The sequence below is a fragment of the Battus philenor genome, unplaced genomic scaffold (assembly GCF_028537555.1).
Source record: "Battus philenor isolate CCGP_79_NKW_IND1 unplaced genomic scaffold, ilBatPhil1.0.hap1 SCAF_17, whole genome shotgun sequence".
Lineage (NCBI taxonomy): Eukaryota > Metazoa > Arthropoda > Insecta > Lepidoptera > Papilionidae > Battus > Battus philenor.
Window position 1 is genome coordinate 6505950 of NW_027181679.1, and position 23463 is coordinate 6529412.

Consider the following 23463-nt stretch of genomic DNA (forward strand, 5'->3'; position numbering starts at 1 on the left):
TACAATGGTAATATTTATATAGATTACGTAAAGAAATATATACAGGAAGGTTATTTACAGGTGGAAAAACTTTAAATTGGTGATTGTATAGCTCATTTGTCAGCAGAAAGCTTTAAATCTGTTATCTTATATTTCCAATTATCATGTATAAAGTCATCACTCTAAAACATGCAACTTAATTTTTTTTTCTATGGAAATTCGTCAAGTCAATATTTTCTGGTAGTACATAGTTTGCAGAGACAAATAGTGGAAATTAAATATTTTTAATACGTAGTTATCCGAGTTTCAAGAATATTTTCCTTAGTATATTATAATTGCACTATTTATTGTTTCTGAACGAAATAAACAGTTAGGATGTTCCGTATATTATACAAGCTATACGTTATTTCACCTTAAGCTATAAATATATAACATGTTTAATTAAGACAGTACCATAAAATGATAATTTATGTAAATTTTTGAATTAATTTCATAACTATGTAAGTTTTATCTCTGCCTATCATAATATTTACGGTAAGTTTAGCCGGCATGATTAAATTTCAAGTTTTATTGCGCACAGATCTATTAAATAATCGGATTGCGAACGTAGATTCCCTCCAGCGCCGAGCACTGTCAACGCAAAATCAATTTATTTTTCAATTTACCTTTTAATATTTTTAGTATTACTTGAAATTTATTTAAAATACATATTTTATAGATTACACGCGAGATACGGAACCTATGTTTTACTATTAAATACATATTACTGATAAAACCTTATTATTTTTTTTCTATTCGCAGAACGAAAATGAATGAATGTGGTAGTGAACAGGGATAAGCGCCAGTACGACCGACGGCCGTCGAGGCCAAAAGGTTCTCGAGGGGCGACCTCGAGCCTTTACGCATAGCGTGGGACCTCTTCTAAGTGACCCGATGACATAGCCTTAAGGTTGCGGAAAGTCGCTGGATGCGCAATCCCATAGCGATATTTATAAGCTTATGCCTTGCAGTAAGCGTCTATCGACTAATATAACTCAAACCTAAAAGTTTCTTTGATAAAACATTATTCCATTTTGCTATGTTCCTTCTCTATGTCTTGCATAAAACAGAAGTTCAATTAATTCTTAAGTATCCGAGGCACTGTCTGAGATCCGTCTTAAAAATAGTAATAACTTGGTCGACTTACAAAAAAAAATTTTAAATAAAATTTTTCTGAAAGGGAACGCAGTAAATTACAGCCTCTTAGTCCGCTTTTGAGACTTTATTTAAGCAAAGTAAAAAGCAAGCCAGAACTTGCCGACTCCTTTAGCGCTCAAGTATTCCATAATACCGACATCCCGCAGTTCTTTTAATTAATATTTGAATTAAATATTCTTACAAAATAAAATTACTTTAGCCTCTTCCTTTCTTTAGGCGAATCGAAACCGTACTCTTTTAACCCTACTTCATTGAAAGTACTGGATTTTCCTTCCCTTTAATAAATTGTGGGACGAAACATTGGGCTTCTCTTTTTAATGTATAATATAGTAATAAAAACCTGGTATCAGTCAGTATTAGTACAAGTTACTTAAAGTTGTTAATGCTATATATTTTTTTATATTTTTTATATTACCTAAAACATTTTTCGAAAGTAATAAGTATAATCATCAATAATGTGCATATTACTCAAAAATAGCAAACACTGCGATTAGTGCGGTGACCCTTTGGCCAGTGATCGGAATGTCCGCCTATTCCATCTTGAAGACTACCTTGAAAGAAAAAAACTTTAGGGGCTTATAATTGGTTAAATAAACACACATATTTAGAGTCGATCTGAGTTTCTCGATCTTAGTTAGTAAACTGTAAAGAGGTCTAAGCTTAGCGCAAGCCTATTGCGGACTGCCATCTCAAAATCGGTGAGGTTGTAAATGTCAACGGTCAAAACATTACAAACTTGTGACAGAAAGGACGCGGATTGATTCATTTCATACAAGTGCTGTATTTTAGTATCGCAAAGGATATTTGTTTATACAATACGTACACTCAAATTCCCACCTATAAATAGCCGTTATGATATCTATATCGTCGCGCTTAGAATCAACTAACGTGAGTGTGCACATAGCTATTTGTGCTTATAACTAACCGTTGTAACTTACCTGATATGGCAATATTTGTCGTAACAGCTCAGTGCTATTTTTATAATTTGATTACGTCACCCGGTATAACTTTAATTTTACCCTCCAAACCACCAATCATATTACCAATCAGTGAAGAAGTATCCTGATGGGTGACAAAACATTAACCAATTTATAATAACATAACAGATAAAACAGATCTTTGTATCTCAATCCTTTACCTAAATAATAATATATTTGAAAGAATTAAAATAAATTTGGAGGAATTTAATGTTAAAAATGTGGGGTGCCATATGATAGGCGCCATAAGATTATAGCGTATGTTTTTTTAATAATATTATTTACGTGGCTAAACATCTATTCGAATGCATATTACAAATAAAACGCTTAAACTTTATTCGTTTAACTGTACTATTTATACACATAACAATGACGGGCTTGCAGAGAATGATGTTTATATGTATAAATAAATATAGAGGGCAAAATCGACGTCCTCTAGGGCCTAAAGATTTTACCCTCGTGATCACGGACCTTCAAGCGCAGCGGAGGACGTGTACTCACAAAGTGATCGGAGTGATGACCAAAGGTAGTCCGAAAACACAGACCACCTTAATCCTTTCTTATTGAAAATCTGCGGGAGATGCCAATGTCCAACAGTACACGTCCTTCGACTGAAATGAAGATGACGATGATGAAATATTGAGCTCTGATGAGTTGTATTTTGTTGATATTTTTTGGTCGGCATTGTTTTATAATAATAGAAAAATACAGTCGTTTACGATTCAATAATGTAACTTATCAAGTCTTTTAAATAAAATCGTTGCCAGATTTACCGTAAACAAACATTAAAAAATAATTCCAGATAGCAGTGTGTTCAGTGGTGCTTAAAATGACAGCGGTGAAAATATTCAAGTGCCTCCAGGACAAGGGCTCGGGTCTTCTAAAAGGAAATGGAATCGCAAAATATATCGTTGAAATAAAAATACTTTTCGTTTGGAATATTTTATGCAGAGAGTGTAGTAATGGATTAAAATTCCATTACCACAGTTGTGACAAATATACACAATGATCTGAAAATCATCAATCAGATATTATCAATGTATTGACAAAAATGAGCAATGAAAGTTTTTACAAACTTTTAACTATTAGATATCAAAGCTTTTGGGTAGTTTAAAAGACGGAATAATTCAGATATTTCCGTCATAATCTTCTCCCACTTAAAGAGCAGACCTTTGTAAGAAGATGGCACTTCCTCTTCTTCACTCTCCTTAACACTATTTCATTTCTAATTTTATCTTTCCTGGATGTTCTTCCGTACATATCTACAGATATCATCATCATCATCATCATCAATTCTGCTTTAGAATCTCTACTGCTGGATATAGGCCTCCTCCACAGACTTCCAGAAGAACCGGTTGCAGTCGGTTTTCATCGAACTTCTTCCCATCACCTTAACAAGGTCGCCTGTCGATTTTCCGTATGGACGATGAGTAAAGTGTTTTCTATAATCATTTATTATTTTCAAATTTATCAAAAATTGTTCAAATAGCCTTCTTTTGTGTATCGTAAAAATATTTACTGGCGGTTCTGTATCCTTCGTAGCTGTACACAATTTATCTGAAAATAAAATGTGGCAGTAAAAGTAGGAGGGTGATTAATGAAGCCACTTTAATTTGTTCCCACTTAATTTATTGCCAGGTAATTAGTGTGCAATATTTTGCGGTAAACCGCCCTTTAGCAATGAATAAACCATGATAATATGAGGATACAGCATAATCACCACGCTTGGCGGGCGATTTTTACGATTGCCGTGTGGTATTATAGTACGCGAAGGACGCAGAGGATGCTGCTGCCCATCAACTCGAAACTTGTTTGAGAGCAATGGCAATCTTATGTAAATACTACACAAATTGTGAATCTTATATAAGATTGTATCTCGGGAATTGAACCAGTAACCTACAATCGCGCATCTCACTCCTTTACCGCTGAACTACAACTGCTTATCAAGTTACAAATTAAAGTCAAAATTATAATTATATAAGATTGTGTCCAGGGAACGGAACCCACGACCTACAATCGCTACCAACAAATATAAGCATCCTTATTTAAAAACAGATTGGTTAAAAACGAAGAGATCATCCACTTACAAGGTAGACCTTATTAAATTCGTGGGAAGTCGCTAGATGCAAGTCGTTTTCACAACCGATCTTATTTCAAATCTTCGAGGTAAGCCTATGTACAACAGTGAACAAACCCGGGTCTGAAGTAATAATGATAAGAGTTTTAGATGCTAAATTAAATATTCGTTAAATAATAAACTTAATTATATTTTAAACTTACTAAATTTCAATGGACTGGCCACCGAGACAGACCACACATCGAGTAGGCCACATGGCGCGTAAAACAATATGGAGCAGCAAGCGCATCTTGTAAAAGTCGTCAAAAGACGAAAGTTTTAGGCTCATTCCAAACGAGCATATTGTAAATCTGTGAGGGTTGCCTAAACCAGTCAGCGGATGTCCTGCGGCTGCCACAGATAAAAAACACTACTTATAAAACAATCATGAAAAGATCTTTTTATAGCATGTTTTATAGTATATATAGCTTAGTCACATTATTCATTATGCGTGAGCACATTGCACTTAAAATGAGAAGAGATCGATATAAATCGCTGTCGTCGAGGTTAGCAACGCCTCTCCAATTTATAACAATTCACCCAAATCTTTCCTGTTCCCTCAATACTTTATATAAAAAGTGCGCAATAAATTCACGAGAAGTTGAAGTGTAGTAATTCAAAATGTTTTTCAAATTTTTAAAAAAGTTTTATTTGGCTATGAAAATCCGAAAATATGTTATATTTTAATTAAAAACATTTTGAGTGTTATTTATTCAAGTACAAATATCGTGGCTGTGAATCAACAATAAAGAATTTCGCACGTACATAACTAATAAACTTACTTTAACAGTTGCTTCCATAGGTTTAAATGAATACGATGTTTTCTTTTATATTTTAAAGATTACAAGAAAGTTAACAATGTTTAAAAAATATGCCCGAACGTGTATTTCCAAATTAGTAATACCGCTTAAAAATATTGTTTAAACTTCATGATACTTAATTTAAATTGTAGCAATTTTCTCGCCCATTTAATATTGAACAACAAGCAAAACAACAAAAATTCCTAAGAAAGAAGTTATAAGTAAAAAAATTAAAAGTTCCTACCTTTTTACACGCACAATTTAAAATAACTCAACCCGCCTTGGATGTATCGATCTGTTCGATTTTCTTGTCAAACTATGTAATCTGCGCTACGTATAATATTATACAAGTCATCAACTACCCTGTTTTCATTGTATCAACGCATAAGACGATATCCCAGACAAGTAATCGTGTTTAATATAAAAGAAAAGAAATTACCAGAAACTGTAGCATAATGCGACAAATTCTGACATACCGCTTTTTTATTTCGCTGATATATCGTTACTAATATACACTTTACAACATAGAGAGAGAGAGTGGAACATCCTAAAAATAATATTTGTTTGGTGCAAACTGCTAAAACTTGTTAAGGTTACCTGTACTATAGTAAAATTTGCGCCTCTGTTTTGTTTATTATAATTAAATAATTATATTTAACCTTACTACTACAATAAGGTTGTAAACTTGGTTGTATATAAATTGCCTATTAGTTTATTTAGTTACGGCATTGCGATTTGTTCTGAACAAACGTGGAGCAAGTTTTGAAGAAACTGTAATGTTAAGAATATACAGGTGATTGAATATAGGTGCATACTCTTTACTTGCAGCAGTGGTGATGAATCCAAGGTAAACAATGGTAATAGCGATCGTAAGTCGCGGATTCGATTCCTGGGATACAATCTTATGTAATTCAACCTTTGTGCAATCATTATCTTGGATTGCCACTGCTCAAACAAATTTCCAAATGGATAGCATCGTACTCTGTGTACCATAACACGAAACTGAAATCGCAAACGTGCCTGCCAAACATGGCGATTATTTTATATACACTTAATATATACGATACCTTTTGGGGGGCTATGCGTTGCAGTGCACCTATTTTCATTCACTCTGTATAAAATGATCACTCATAAACTGTAAGATAAGTTAATAACTAGCATTACAAACTTTGTAGTGACAGGAATTGTAACAATATTTACAGCACTAATGAAATTTTGTTACTGTGTAATATTTACGTTATTTAATATTTATGAAACCAATAATTTATGGAAAGAATTTACCATACCTTGAATAACATTTCACGTCAGATAATGACGATCTTTTGCAACAAAACAAATTAATTACATAGGACCTTCCACTAAACTATTGTAAATCGTCTGTTAACAACAATATGTCAGAATTCTATCTATACATTAACCTCTTTAGAGCTGTTGCGCCTGTAACTAATACTTGTATACACTTTCCATGTTGTAATAAATAAATAAAACACAGATTTTAAAATATATAAAATACAACTTATGAACATTAACCAAAAGTTCATGTAATAATCGATAAAGGCACTATAACGTAAATAAAATGTTTATAGACATATTCTACATACGAAGTATGTCTTTTAGCTGAAAGTCTGGGGTTACGTTAAGACGTATATTGAAGTTTTCGAAGAGTACGTCGCCTTATCCGTGTCTAGGTACTCGCAAGGGAAATAAGAGAACTGCGAAAATATATTCAATATGTGTACGTGTCCGGAACGAGCGTGCTGTCCTTTTATTTCGTGCAGTACAGGGAATGATAGAGATAGTGTACAATGTACTTTTTCATGTGTCTAAAACAAGGCATGGTTCTGGGATCGCTGCAATTTTAAAAAATATTTTACGGTACGTGGACAAGAATTAGTTGTTTGGGAATAAATAACATAAAATAACATTGTTGCATCAAACATAGTTTTGTAATAAAAGATTGTTCACAAAAACCGTCTACAGCACAAATTTTAAATTACACTCTTGGATTCACATGCTATACCATACGTTTCACACTCGGCTATGCTTGACGGTTTAATTAATATTTTTATGTATGTAAAAACGTTATATATAATCTTTATTGTAAATTTAGAGATCATTATGCCGTATATATATATACAGATGATCCATGTTTAAATTTTCTCGTTAAAGGAGATTTAAATGGAATGTATTTAATTTTTTAGAACACAATTGACACAAGGTACAGACTTATGCAGTATATCACAGTAAAAAAATCATCATCTTCATCATCACATCAGCCGATGGACGCCCACTGCAAGGCACAGTCTCCCAATACATACAATATATACGTAAATTTGTTATATTTTTTTAAATTTAATCATAAATGACATAGCATTAATATAAGAAAGGATCCAACCACACTACTAACCTAAGTACACATATTATTTAGAGAATCTACACCGACTGCACATTCGTCCCACATCGCTTTCAATTACGTAGCTGCTTAATCCGGCTACATAATGACCGGACGATGCCACTGAGACCGGCGGATTTTCTTTAGTTAATGCAAACTGTTTTTTGTATGCCTTTGATAATCTAGGGGATGGCGACCCATGGCCGGCGAACCGTAGCCTGCGAGCCAAATGTGGCTCTTTAGCCTCTAACGAATCCGGAAAAATGTTAGGAGCGTAATAGAAAAATATTTCAGAATTTACTTTATAAAGTATATAGTTTTGAAACTACCACTCGTAACCTTGCAAGGAAATAGGAGGACATCGTTCATGTTACACGAAAATTTGAATTTTATATACGCCTCGTAGAGCGCCTTATATCTTCATAAAATATTATCGATTTTATATCAATTAAGTTGAAAGACCTTGTTAAGGTCGTCGACAAGACCTCATGCACGCCGCTTCCAACCGGTCCTACTGAAAATCTATTTAGAATCGTTGAAAACTATTTTCGGCCTTGCAAGGCTTTTACAATTTCATCTAACTCAGGGCTAAAAAACTTATTACCTACCCTTAAATTTCTACTTAAAAACTACTTGCGCCTCCTGGCACGTCGGTGTGCTGCGTAGTCCTTGGTATGTTGCCGTTGTCCCCACCGCCGCTACACGTTGCTTCTCCTGATGATCTTCTTTTTAGTAGCTTCTTTTCAGCAGGCCCTCTTGTTTGGGCCTGTCGAGTCACTTTGTACGTGACTTTTTTGGTGCCCTCCCTGTTTTTTTGGGAGGTTTTTTGATTCCTTACAGGATCGGTGTGTCTCAGTCCGGTAATGCATGTCATTGCCTTCCCTTTTTTACTGGCGTGTTTTTTTCTGGTACGTAATTGACCGCTTGGGCCACCAGATGGTTCGGGCGATTCACAGAGTCTTGGTCCTTGACGCCTCTCCAAAGTAATTTAGCAAACGCAATCTAGAGAATTCATTAATAGTCCAAATTATTTCATTCATATAAATAATATTCTAAGTTCATAAAAGTTAAACTATTATATTAAAACTATTTATATATTTCCTAGCGTGTACAATAAAGAATATTAAAAAAAAGTGTTCTATTTCTTAAATTGGAGTCGTTAAATAATAAGCTTATAGATTCGTGTATGTAAGGCCTTTAATTTATGCCTTTTTATTGATCAAGTAAATGATACCCCACTTATAACAATGGAGTACTACTCATACATAACAAGGCATCGCCTTCTCTATCATAAAACAAGATATTGAATGTCTTATTGAGGTAAAAATATATATCTTATTGTTAAGTTCGACGCTTTTATGTTAAAAAGAGAGTATTTAAGACAAACTATAATAAACAAACTATACGGTTTTTGTAGTTACCACTGCTCAATTTTATTATTATATGTATGTTGTATTTGCTAGTAAATCATTAAAATGGATAATGAATTAATTTCTATTTATTTTAAAATTTTTGGTTAAAAGAGATCGATAGCAATATTTTGGTAATATATTGATTTTAAAGCTTCTAAATTTAAATATAAGGCTAAAACAAGGCTATTCTTTTAAAATTGTACCATGTTAAATAAAAAATTATACATTGTAAAATTAACAGCACGAGGTATAATTAAGTGAAAATGAAACAAATTACACTATGAATTGGCAACCACTTTATCCACTTAAAAATTCATTATTCACTTAAAATTATTCGCTCCATTAATACGATTCATTACTCGCCTCTTTAATCCTTCAGCATAATGAGTCCATTTTAATTTGAAGGTTTCGCCTTAATTACAACAAAAGAAGTAAAGAAGAAAATGAAACGTAAGACGTCCCATAGATGGGAACACTTCCGTCGACATGATGAGCATTATTTACCAGCCCAACAAATCTAAGAAGTATAATGTTATATAAAGTATGATCGGTTATATGTAATAGTATAAGTTTTATAGGAGTGAAACTAAAGATAATTTGTAAGCAAAGAGCTTAAAAGCTTTTTCACTTTTTACCAATCACTGAGTATAAAGTGATCACTTTGATTCTTTTGGAAAACGTCAAACAAATAATTTCCAGCATCACAAAGACTGCAAGGACAGACACTAAATAATAATTTATCTTGGTTTGTAGTAATCCGAATTTTAAAAATCTTACTTTGTTATCATTACGCTATTTATTATTTCTGAAATTATTTTCCACGGATTTTTGGACAGGTCAGATATTAATTTACAGCAAATGATGCTTGTGGTAATTTTTAATTACCATACAGGTATATAGATTTAAAAAGTTAAATTTGTAAAACCACCAAGGATTTTTTTTCTAACATTTTTTTATTAAAACTAAAACCATATTACACTAGTTGAAATGTAATATTCCGAGGCGAACGTAACAGTAAAATAGAAAAATAGTACATAAAAAGTGTTACTAGTGCTTCCAGAAGGTTTTTAGAAGCGTTGTACGGATATTTACACAGATTTATTTGGAACTACTCGCTATATTTACAGAAGAACTCAATTTTCTTTTATAGTGCTCAGCAAATACGACGAAATCATTCGATACCAATTCCATTATGTTTGAAGAATTACTTTACCAAAATCAAGGAAATACAAAAAATCATTCATCACTTTCTTTTTTAGTGCAGTAGACACAAATAGCGGCCGTCATAAAATTTTGCGTAAATAGAAATGATTGTGACTTTTCTTTTAAATTACCGTACAGAAAAATACAGGTATGGTGCTATAACGTGCTGGTGAACTTAGTGGTGATAGATCTACTTCCTTTATTAAATCTTGCACTAGATTATCTCTCTAGTAATGCGAAAATGTATCGCTGTAATGTTAGCTGGCTAACTCACTGCAATTTTACAAAAAATATATACAGAGTCTTCAAATAATTAAAACAAACAAAGGAAATAAAACACTATATTCATTAAGACTATAGACATCAAAATGTCGATGTGATGCGAGTCACGCGTCACAGCAAAGTTGACTTTCAGTGATCGTATAGTGACGCATATTCGAAACTCAATATTAGGAACAGAATAAAGAAAAATAATGTACAAAGTAAATATAGTATGGATACCACCCACAGTACACACCGTATATATTTTGATTAATCACTGTCAACCACTTGGAGATTGGAATTAGCCAATACTTGCTCATAAAAAATGTGTAAAAAAAAACTTTTAGGATATTTCTTTGTTTTTTATTCACTTTTGCTCATCGACTTATCACAAAAGGTAATTCGGTTCATTAGCTCTCTGAATAAGTAATAATAATTAATGACCATACTTAAGGAAAAGGCACTGTACTCTGTTTCAAAGTATGTTAACAATAAAGATGTTTAAAATTAATAGTTCTAATTTTAAAAAATATCTTAATACAATTCATAAAAAAAACTAACCACTAAGTTTCTTGTTAGTTGTTCTCAGTAGCGCGTTACGAACTAACGCAAACTTAAGTTTAAGCTGGCCATTATAAACGATTGACTGACTTTGACTTTGATACGATGCCGTCAAACCGAAACGTCTAGCTACGTAGCCGAACATAAAATGCCAGTATATATCACATTTATTTCGTGGTTTGTAGTATAAAAAGATGAAAAAATTGAAAACGGCAAAATCCTATATAGCCGTTCATTTTTCCTTAGTTTTGTAGTTTAATATATTAAAGGATGCAAAATGGCGTTGATTGCCAAATGATTGAATTCGAGTTAAAAGGCTCTCCAGCTTCGGCCGCAATTAACTCCGGTTTTATTTATTCAGAGCAGAAGTGCGCAATTTCATGAATACTGGTAATGCTTGTTGGCTCAAATTGGAGCTTTGTGAGGAACAAACTTCGCCATGTTGTGATTTTTTTTCAACATTTTTTGTTAACTCTTTTAAATATCAGTACTCTTAGAGAGAAACGATTTTTACGTTTAATAAAATGTTAATAATTTTATTTTATTTATAAAACAATAAATATTAGCTATCTTGTAATCTCACATTTTTATGACAGAATAATGGTGGAAAACTATTTTAGTTTTCATATATTTGGTAACTTCAAAATCAGCGTGATGTAAACAAAGCAACCAAAGACAATTCATTGCAACTTTTTACTTATAACATGAACGAAAGCACATATTCTTCTATTATGATTGTTGGTTTACTGACAAAGACCGAACAAGATTCCCTCAAGATTTAATTACATGTGCAGTAGATCTCATTGCAGTGTAATTACTCTTTCAAATAAATAGTAAATAATTTTAGTTAGTTTCTACAACAATTAATAATGCATATAGTTTTTTAAAATACCAGACAGGCACATTACGGTGCATTTTTGCATTCAATGCGAATAATTATAATTTGGACGTACGCCAGTTTACCACTTCGCAAACCGGATCATGCGCGCCATGTAGTGGCGCTCTGAGGTTCGGTGTTAATTTCATAAAATATAAAATGCACTGTTTTTCCAACCCGTTGTACAGATTAAATAAGAATGTAAATAATATATTTTTCATTACAGAAAACTTTTGGTAACTTTACAGAAAAGATTAATAAATTGTTATTGTCATTTCAGCCGCAGAATATCTGAAGGCTTCCTCTATTGATTTGTTTGAAGATACCTTCAGCCACTGTCTTTCCACAACCTTAACAATGTCGTCAATCTACTTTGTGAGTGAACGTCCTACGTTGTGCTTGCGGATCCGTGCTCTCTACTCCAAAACCTTAAGACAATCGGACCTCTATGGCGGCTACTTTAGTTCGTGTTCGGATTTCATTATTTCTAATTTTGATCTTATAGAGGAATCTCAAGTATGGCTCGTTGTGCAACAATGGAATCAACTACATCCATAAACCTTTTTAAATTAAACAGTTTTTTCAGGGAGTAATATCCTAAAGAATCTAAAATTTACGGATTTAAAAGTGAGACTGCAGTTTCAAAATAGTGCCTAAATGCTAGAATTAGAAAGGTATATTTGTTGTTCTATGGTAACAAACAATAAAATCCAAAAGAACTTTTTTATTGTAATTTTATAATATTTTAAGTACTATCAACTTATAAATTACCGATGTCCACAAAGTTATGTTAATTGTGAAAAAATTGCATGTAAAAAAATAAAAGAAGAGTTATCTCCGTGTAAAGTTTTCCAATCTGTTTTTACATTGAGCAAAACGTCTTTATTCGTATAAAAAAATCGCACTTTACTTATAGAGTACGTAGCAATAACATGTTTTTCTCTGTATAGTTAACAGTTAAGAAACCTATTTCTAGAAACAATTTCTTTTTAACATAGAAACGAAGTATATCGATTAGCGAAAGTAACACAAAGCGTACGTGACGTGGGAGAAATATACGTAAGCAATTAGGAAATAAACGACCTTATTATTTCTATAACTCCGTGTAATATATTTTTTTCTATTGCTTTCGTGATTTATTTTAGTGGAAGTAAATTGATTTGGTTCGTACATACCTTAACGTATTACATTTGATAGACTTACAATAATATTTTTGTACTTATTTAACTAACTACTGATGTGTTGTTTGTTAGATATTGTATAGAAGACTGAGTAGGAGGCCTATTGACCTATGGCCAATGTCTGCCATTAAACAATAGAGTGTAGTCTAAGTTGAACAAAATTTTATTAGAAGTTAATAATAATGAAATTCTACAACTTTAAAGAGCTACATTGTACTTTTTATATAACTATTATAGGCTTAAGTAAACAGTGTGCAACCATGACTATAAATTTATTATAAATAATCCGAGATGCTATAGATGCTTTAAAGAATAAAACCTAAAACAAATTTAGTAAATTGTTTACTTTTTTTGTTTCTATATTTGATTGCAGTTGTTTAATTTTTCTTACCATTATATTCACTTATTAAAGTTCAGATATAAGTAAATATCATTATGACCAAGGCTATGTACACCGACAGTAAACAAAAATATTTTATTTTGTACAATGCTACACGAACTAATGTAAGCTTATATTATGTTTTGCTATTAGCGTCTTTAATTAAAATAAATGAATAAATAAAAGGGAGAGAAGCTTAGCAACCGTAGTAGTACTTGTTTGAAAGAATTTTACGTTGAATTTTTGTCGAAGGTTCCTGCTTGTTTGGAACTTATATAGTTTTTTTCTGTGCAGAAATCTGATTTTGGACTTAATATCTTTATGTGTTGTTCTAAACAAAACCGTACTTGATGGGGCTCAATAATCAATTTCGACAGACATTAATGTAAAGAATACAGTAAGAGTGAGAAAGAAAAAAAAACATTATAGATCATATGAAATAAAATATCTGATATTATTCTATGAGTACATGTTTTTCTCGTGTTCCAATTCCTCATAAATGCAATAGCTAGGTGCACAATTTTATAAAAAATACTCATGTAAACGTATCCGTACATTTACTTCATAGTTGACGTCTATTAAAAACTTTTGTCTCTTTCAATGGCTTGTGAAATTGTGTTTGAAACGCTATATTTACTCCTTCCAACGAATATAGTAGAGACAATTTTTGCTTTAAGGTCACACCATGATTGGGCGCTGTATAGAAAAAATGTTTAAATTAAGCAATCTCTTTGACCACAAACTTTATATAGAAGTACCAGTCATTATGATCCTATTCTGAATTGCTTTAACTTGTTCTTATCGTCAAACACGTCACAAACCAAGTGTAGATTAGAAAAGTAATACGTGAGTAAGATTTTTTGACAAGGGATAACCTTTTGCTTTTGACATTTCTCATGACTGACAAAGGTAAAAGTATATTTTAGACTAGCCGTCGCGGATTTCGTCCACATGACATTTGTAGTCAAGTCGTTGCTATTTTAAGAGAAACTAAAATAATAGATTCCTTATTATGTGTTGTTTTAATGAAATACATGGTATAAAAAAGATATATTTTTAACCTCTCGTTTTTAAGCTTGTGTATAAATTTATTTTGAATGTTTATTTTGGCGCGATTTACTTTTCTTGGGCTCTTGCCAAGCGGACAGTAGCCCGCCTAGCCATGATTGTGAGTATTTGCCACTTTAACTTTAATTTATTTTTATAAATTAAGGTTAAAGTAGCAACGAACGTTTGCAAAAAATAACATATTGATTAAATCTTAATGCATAAAAACACTGTAAAAAGAAATGTTTCCCGTGTTTGTTTTGTAATATATAGGGTGTCCGGTGGCAGAATTCGGATTTTAAATTAATTTTTTTCTATTCTGTTGGGCGGGAAAGGGGAGTAAAGGCAGCGCTGGGTACATAATATTAATATTATATTCTATATAAGTTTATAAATCGAAACTAACGCTTTGATTTTTAAGTCATGCTATTCTTCACCATTTAAAACAGTTTAAAATAATTTATTAATGGAGTTCATATCGAATCAGGAATGAGAAAAAGCGTAAACGAATGAAAGTAATACATAGGTCATACTTAGATAAGAACGTAGCCCAGCGGATCGACAATTTGAATTGGCAATGGGCAGTTCTCGAGTGGTGACCATAAATCGGCAAGTGGAGCCTACAAGGTTCACTAAGGTGGACGGAAGACACCAAATGCAAGCTTCTTACCGAACCCATTGAAAATCTATGGGAGAGGAATATGTCCAGCAGACAGTGACAAACGTACGGCTGAAATGATGACAATGGTAATTTCGTTGCATGTTCACGTGTGGTAATAGTATTTCTAATAAATTTTCTACTTTCTCAAATTTTCTGTTACTTTTGTTTTTTAAGGGGTTAACCTAAATAAAATAATGTCAAAGTACAATTGTAGGTTTCGGCTTCTAATACCAGCAGACACCTTTTTTTATTTTAATATATCTCCGGCATACCATACTTAGAAAAATATACAGCATCCAAACTACAGCCCTCTCTCTCTCACAGACATAAATATGTATATTTATTGATTATTATAAGAAAGCTGGTACAATCTAGTTCAAAACATTATAAATCGGCAATATTACTTTAAAAAAAATATTTGGAAAGATTTATAAAAATAGATAGATTAAATGTTACACATCGGATATTAAATGCATATAATAATAAATAAATATATACAATGACAGCTCAGTAGTAGAGCCTTGCGGTCAAGAAAAAAGAATCAGGCGTTATTTTGCGGAAGCCCTTCCTAAGTTAGAAAAGAACCAATATTTAGCCACTTCCGCACATGTACATTTAACCGCTTGCATTGTTGGTTAAACCAAACGTTTTGAGCGGCCACTCGATGTAATTTGATGTACAAACGCGCCTGTCCAGCACAGTTCACCTGTGCGGAAGTGGCTAAATATTGGTCCTTTTCTTACCTTGCGGTCATAATTCGGTAGTTCAATTACCGGGAAACATTCTTATATAATTCACACTTTGTGCATTAATTATACAGGATTGCCGCTTCTTACTAAGAGACTTCTAGAGGGCGGGCAGCAGCGACCTCTGCGTACCGTCAAACTGCACCGCGATCGCCAACGCACCTGCCAATCGTGACGATTGTCGTATATCTCCTTAAGGATATCTTTGGGATAGACCTACGCCGTGCAGTGGGTGCTATGTTAAGGGAAGTTGCGTCCCTAAAATCCTTTTAATTTTCCGAACACTGGTGCATAATGATCTAAATCTATGTCATGTATTACATTATTAAACTGTTTGCTGGCACTCAAGAAACATATTCCTACGATGACTTAAGTTTACATTGGGAATATTATCAAGTTCGCAAACAATATACAAACATAAGTACATACATATTGACAAACATAATAAAGAGCGAGATATTCGGATACATTCGATTATGTAAAAAGTTATCTTTATCTAATGCTTATTATTGTCAAAATGATCATTGTGTGATAAAGACAGCGCTCTTTTAAACTGAACCCAACTGTTCTTCGTCTTCCTCTCTTGAGTGGTGTGCCATAGCAAATGTCGAGAGTTATGCATTTATCTTAGCTTCTAGTATCATTAATACATTATTAAAATCCATAATGGATTTATAAATATAAATTAAATTAACAGTGTTATAAATATAACAAATTTAATGAAAACGGCAAGTACAATCAATGAGTTTGGCCAACGCTGGTATATATTACTATTATACATTTCAGTCGAATAACGTCCAGTGCTAGACATAGACCTCCCCCGGCGACTTCCTTAGAACTGGTTGGATCTTTCCACTTTGGTCAACGTCTTGGGCTACACTTGCCGGTCCGTGATCACCACTTCAGAACCTTGGCCTGTCTAGTACCAACTTCAACTTGCCAATTTGCTGAGTAATGCCGGTTTCTTTCTTTCATATACCGATCTTCATCATTCCTAATTCGATCGCGTAAAGAAACCCCGAGCATATCCCGCTCTTGTTGTTTCTATGCCGTACGTCATCTATGGTAACACATATTGGTTATAGACATTCATCCCTCATGATCATTCGATTAAAAAGTGTGCCATATCAAATGCCGTAAACTATGCATTCTAATTTTTATTTAAAATCTTTATGCATTCAACTTTAGTGTATAACCACCTCTTATCTCAGTTAATTTAAGCATATTTTTATACGAAACAGCGTTAAAAGTTCGCTGTTATAACAACAAAATGTAATGTGACAACATATACATGCTCGCAGCAGGATAAGCTGTGCTTAATAATAATGTTGGTTCATTACCCGGTCAGATTAAATCAGCACATAATGAAGCGTATTAATGGATAATTATTTTTAATTAACGAATAAAACGACAAAATTTACGAACTTTGCTTACATTGAGTTATGATTTCAATTATATTAAAAAATGTTTATAACTATAAAAAAATTTTAAACTAGTGATATTCAAAAACAGTATTAGTCTTGGTTTAAATATGAACTGATAGCAGTTCGAATTCGATTACTTTTCAGCGTTGACTTTAAATATTTTCATTAAGAATATATATGTAGCATAAACATTATAAAGGTATACTACAGTGAAAGACTAAAGTATCATTAAAGCAGTTTCGGTTTATGATTGTTTATGTATATACGGACAAGAACAGCGAGAAACAGAAGTATGAAAAACTTTAGAGGCTTTTGACGAAGGACAAGTAATTGGTGAAAAGGGTAGTGTAGGTATTAAATTGTGTAATATAACAGTGTGGTATATACGAAAAATATTGTCAGAGATATTTAATATTATTACAAACTTTTTAAACAACTATATACGCTTATTTTGTTTATTAATTTATATATTTATGTGCATATATGTGTAGATAATTTCAGCTGTAGATAATCGACTGATGGAATTGAGCCTCCCACATGGATTTTTAATATAACAGTTACGAATTGGCTTTCGTCTAATATTGAATACACCTGAAGAAGGTCTTGTACTACACTCGATTGCCGGCTCGCGGGCTCCACTCTAAAATCATAAGACCCCTGCGGCCAACTCGCAGGGTTATTTCGGTTACATTCATTCATCTACGATGTGTACTTATTAACGATTCAATCCCGCAGAGAAATCTCGAGTGTAGTATTCATTTATATATACATATTATTAATGTGTTTGTTTATATATATATATAAATAAATATATCTAATATATAAAATTCTCGTGTCACGGTGTGCGTGATTGAACTCCTTTGAAAAGGCTCGACCGATTTTCGTGAATCTTAGCGTGCATATCGGCCAGGGTGGAGAATCGGACATCTATTTTTCATCCCCCCAAATGTCCACCCCCATTTTTTTTATATTTTAGACAAAATTTTTTGTTTTTATTTTTTTATGATACAGCATACAAAAATACATACGACTCTAAATTGTCATTCCTCTACGATCAACCCTTATTTTTTTTTAATGTTTCCTAGATATAACACATACATGGCAGAACAACGTTTGCGGGATCAGCTAGTATTTATAAATATAAATCCAGTTTAGAAGTAAAACGTGAATATTGTAATATTTAAACATAGATACATATGTATATAATTTAAATTTCTTTTAAATAGGAAACAAGGTTAAATTGATTTTATAAGGTTCACTAAACATATACGTAGCTGATAATAGAGGAGTTCAATCCGAAGAGAAAAACATTATGAATAAATAAAGAAATTTTAGGTTAAAATTTAAAGAAATATACTTGTTAAATTGATAAAAAAGGCGTATACTTTAAAGGCGTATAAAATGCAATAAATGTCCGCGAAGAAGATGGCTCGATAAATAAGGCAGGCGGCTTTGTGAAATCTTACAGATTTCGTATAAGATTTTATTTTCAGCGACGCAGGAAATGAAAGGAAACTAGACTCTGCAGGCTATCCAATTTGATCAAAACAGATCCGTTACTGAATTCAATTATTTGCATAAAGATAAAAATGTATTATTCATTCTTTTTTTTAATTCGGCATGATTTTAAACAGTGCTTACAACTGACAGGTATGAAATACAATATCCCATAATAACACGATATTATATTATAATTTGTGTGGGAGACCAGTGTCCACCTGTGGACGTCCCTCTGCTGAAAACATAATGATGATTACTCTACACAAGACAACACAAATTAAATATTTTGAAATAATGAACTGTGTGTGCAAGTTTTATGTGAATAAAATCATGACTTAAATCAAACGGTAAATAGGTTTTGATTCATAATATTTTTCTTATCGTTATTTTAAAAACAGCTTGCCGTAAAATACTGCATCATCATGGCAAATGCAGCAGCGATAAATACAGAGAGTACAAATTGAAGGGGCTTTATTGGAACGCATCTGCAATTAAGCCGCAATATTTTATTTCCTACAAAATATAACAGTATTGAAGTATTTAATTAAGTTATAAAATGTCCACCATTTCAGAAATTTATAATTATTAGTCTTTATGTTGCTTGATATACATAAAATATAAAATTTCCGATCAATCATTTGTATTTAGTCGCATCATCTACTATAAATCGATGCTGATGTTACAACTTAAGTTAATGATATATATAGATATATAATCATTATTTCTCTTGACGATTTATATGAACGGTTGACCGCTGGTCTCTACTCTAGAACCCTAACGGCAAGGACAGTCTCTGGCATAAGCAGTAGACCAACCTATTTACAAGTTTTTCGCCTTGTTAAATTCGGATAACGCTGGATGTAGGCCGCTTTCAACCTGAGTCCAGCAGTGGAGGTCGTACGCCTGAAATGTTGATAACCCATAATGTTTGTCATACGAATTTTAATATTTGTTTCGATAATATCTTTCATATAGTTTCTGATTTGAAGTATTTTTAGGGTAAGTTTTTTAACATTTTAAAGATACACTAATATACATGATAATTGGTTAAGCGTAGTTAAAAGAGGATAGTATATGGATCATTTGGTAATAAAAATGTTATAGACTTTACATATATTTCCTATCAAATTGTACAATAAGGTCACTGAAATATGTCACATTAATTTATTTGCCTTTTGAAATGCAATAAATGCAGGCCAATAAGTTCTGACAGTACAAAATCTGAAAGGACCGGAATTGAACAAGAATTAATTTTAATACGTCGTAATCCGAATTTTTAATCACTTTTTCTTTCAATAATATCATTACGTAATTTTTTTATTTTGGAAACCATTTAAATAAGTTGCCATTGTTTCAGCCCATAGACGCCCACTGCGAAACCTGTCCCAAAGACATCTATGAAAATATGTACCATAACCGCTACGCTTGACAAGCGAGTTGAAGAACGCAGAGGACGCTGATGTTAATCCTCTTTGAATTTTGTTTATGAGCAGGAACAATTCCATATCACTAATGCACAAAGTGTGAATTACCTATAATATTGTAATACAGGCATCGAACCCACGACATACGCTACCGCTACTCGCGAGATATAATAAACCATTTATATGAATTGATAAAATATGAATAGTAGATTTGCCCTTTTAGAACTTTTACACGTATAAACAATCACCCTTTATATATATTTATCTTTTTGGGTATACAACATATTTATTACATCCTGATCAACCTTTTACAATAAAATTAACTGTCTGTTCCTTGTCCTTCTTCTGTTTTCTTACTGTGATTGTCTGTAGACGTTTTATTAAGTGATAAGACCCCAAATGTACTTTTAATGTTATTATAATATTATTTTTTTATGTACATGTACAATAAAAATTGAAAATTAATAAATAATAATGTTTGAAAATAAACAGCTAAAAACCACGTTTCTTTGTTGTAACCTCTCTGATTAATTCAGGTTTCTGTCATACTTCTGACTTGCCGTTTTAATTAAAAACAAAAGAACTGATTTAACTATAGCACATAGTTTGCTGGGAACATTAAAAATATGCGCAAAGCTGCGTGGCTTTAATTATCAGGTGGGGGAGACAAAGGCGGACACACGGCCAGTGTTCGCACTGCGGTCCCAAATTATTCACAGAATGCGTACGCCCAAAGCGTCCGCTACGTTCAAAGCAAACACAAAAATGTTCTCCTCTATTATAAAATCAGTATCATACAATATATCACCTATCTATATATGAAATGAGATTTCCACCTTTGCGCTGACTCACCACAACGTTTCTGGCAACTATGAGGCTTGGAGACATGAAATCTGGTAGAAATATTCAAGTTATTAGAATTATTTTTAAGTTTGGTTAAGCTATGTTCGCTTAGAGACTCCCACCTATGTACCGATTCGACACGATCTTTATGAAACCACAAAATTTAGAGACTTCAAATTTGGTGGGAACATTTTTCTTCACCGAGTATATATTACGTGAGTATAAATTTTATGAAGTTCTGCAATAACAGGTATTGAAGGAGCGTTTATTAAATAAAAACGTGTTTTGTAATGGTGTTTGTAATGTTTTGTCAGACTTTTTTTAAAAATTACTATTAATGATTTTATGATATTTCCACCCATAAAAGGCTTCGCGTAACACTTTCGGAAAATAAGTATTACACACAGATACAGAAACTTAAATTTGTGTTTATATGTTATTGCATTGATATATAATAAAGCAAGAAGTATTTTTATATGGCGTTAGCAATTCTCAATGGTAGAAACATAATCGACATGAACTCAACGAATATATCTAAGAAACATAAGCTGCTTAGGTTTTTTGCTGTAAATAGTATCGTCTCTCAAAGTTATTATATCTTCAAATTCCCTTTAAATAATAAAAAAGTATAATCTTTCCAATAAATATTTTCTCAGAGATAATATTTTTCTTTGATGTCAGAAAATATCTTAATAAAGGTATTAATTTAAAATCTCATTTCTCAAAGTCACGTATCTAATAAGAAGTTAATATTACTTCCCACCTGTTTTCATCAGTTGCCCTTAGTACTTTGTGGGATTTAATCCGAACCGAGATTCAAGCACAATAGTTCTATCCTTTTAACAATTAAAATATCATTTTTTTTAATTAAACCTCCACTGCTATAATCAGTTTTATTTTCTTATTTTGTACTTATGGAAGATTCCTTGATGATTAATCCGCTAGTACATGAATAGATCAACATTAACATTAGACAGTTCGAATATGAAACGCACCGAAAATGTTTTCCAATCTCTTTGAATATGATATAACGCTGTAAAGTTATTCGTATTTTCATTAAAGTATAATTAGTATACAAATAGCTCTTTCTTTGACTTTGTTATTTCATTTTACTAGACTGAATAAAGGTATCGGTTTGAGACATTGATTAAAAGAATGAAGAGTGGTAGCTAGCGGTAGAGAACTGAGATGTGCGATCTTAGGTCGCAGGTTCAATAATATCTTATATAATTAACACTTTGTGCATTAACACGTTCACTGCGGGCCCAATTTTGAAGAACTTTCAGCTGGTGCGGCTGAGGTCGAATCAGCCTCAAGCTGAACTTCCTAGTAGTGCGGTTGAGGCCTTTTCTGCCTCATGTTTCAATCATTTTTTTACAATATTGAGTCAATGCTTCGCAGACATAAAGAAAGCTATATTTGTCTTTGTCATATCTCATACGGTTGAGTGTAAACAGCCGCCGCACTAGAGAGAAAATACGAGTTTTACGCGCCGCACCAGTGCAAAGTCTACCATGAGGCTGAATCGGCCTCAAGCCGCAGTGAACGTGTTAATTAAATAAAATTGCCAATAAAATGTTAAATAAAATTTTCAATAAAATGGGCAGCAGCGTCCTCTACGTACCGTGATACCACGCAGCGGTTGCCAGCACGCTTGCCCAGCGTGGCGATAATGTTTTATTCTTCGCATTGTTTGAGCGGTTTATGCGTCGCAGTAGGTGTCTATGGGTAGAAACAACGATAACCTATATAAAAGGTTTTCGAAATAATAAATAACGTTATAATATCGTAATCAATTATTGATTCTATCATATGATTATCATGTTAACGCAAATAAAACATCGTTATTAAAACAACATCAAAATGTGTCGTTGAGTGTTAAGAAAATATTAGCAAACTCGTATCGTCAGCTCAATAATTATGCTACGTCGTTTAACATTACAAGTACATACAGCATTCAACGACTACTATCGACGAGTTAGAAGCCGAGATTCTCTCGAAGGAGCCCTTGGCTTAGACACTACATGGAGTTTCCCAGAGAGCCTGCGATCTATGCGATCTTAAAATAGGTGTTAACTGAAGCGCCCTCTGCGCCCTGAACTCTCGAACTCGATAAATCTGCAAATACCACTTGGACAGCCGTGTAAACTAGGTCCAAAAAATAATATATCATCTAAAATTACACTCAATAAAAGCGGCGTAATACTTAGAGATGCGGTGTCATTTATGAGGTTATAACAGAAATCTGCTATGTGATATTGGATTATCTTCTCTGATATTGACAATTATCATTAAATTAGATTTTAATATATCACAATAACTATGTCTGTCAAACATAAAATGAAATATTGTTTTAGTTACTTCGTATTTTTTAAGACGAAGCTAACTGCGATGTTCCGTAATAATTAAGATCGTCGTACGTTACGAAGTACGTAGATTACGAGTACGCCCACTGCAAGATATAGGCCTCCCTCAAAGATGTC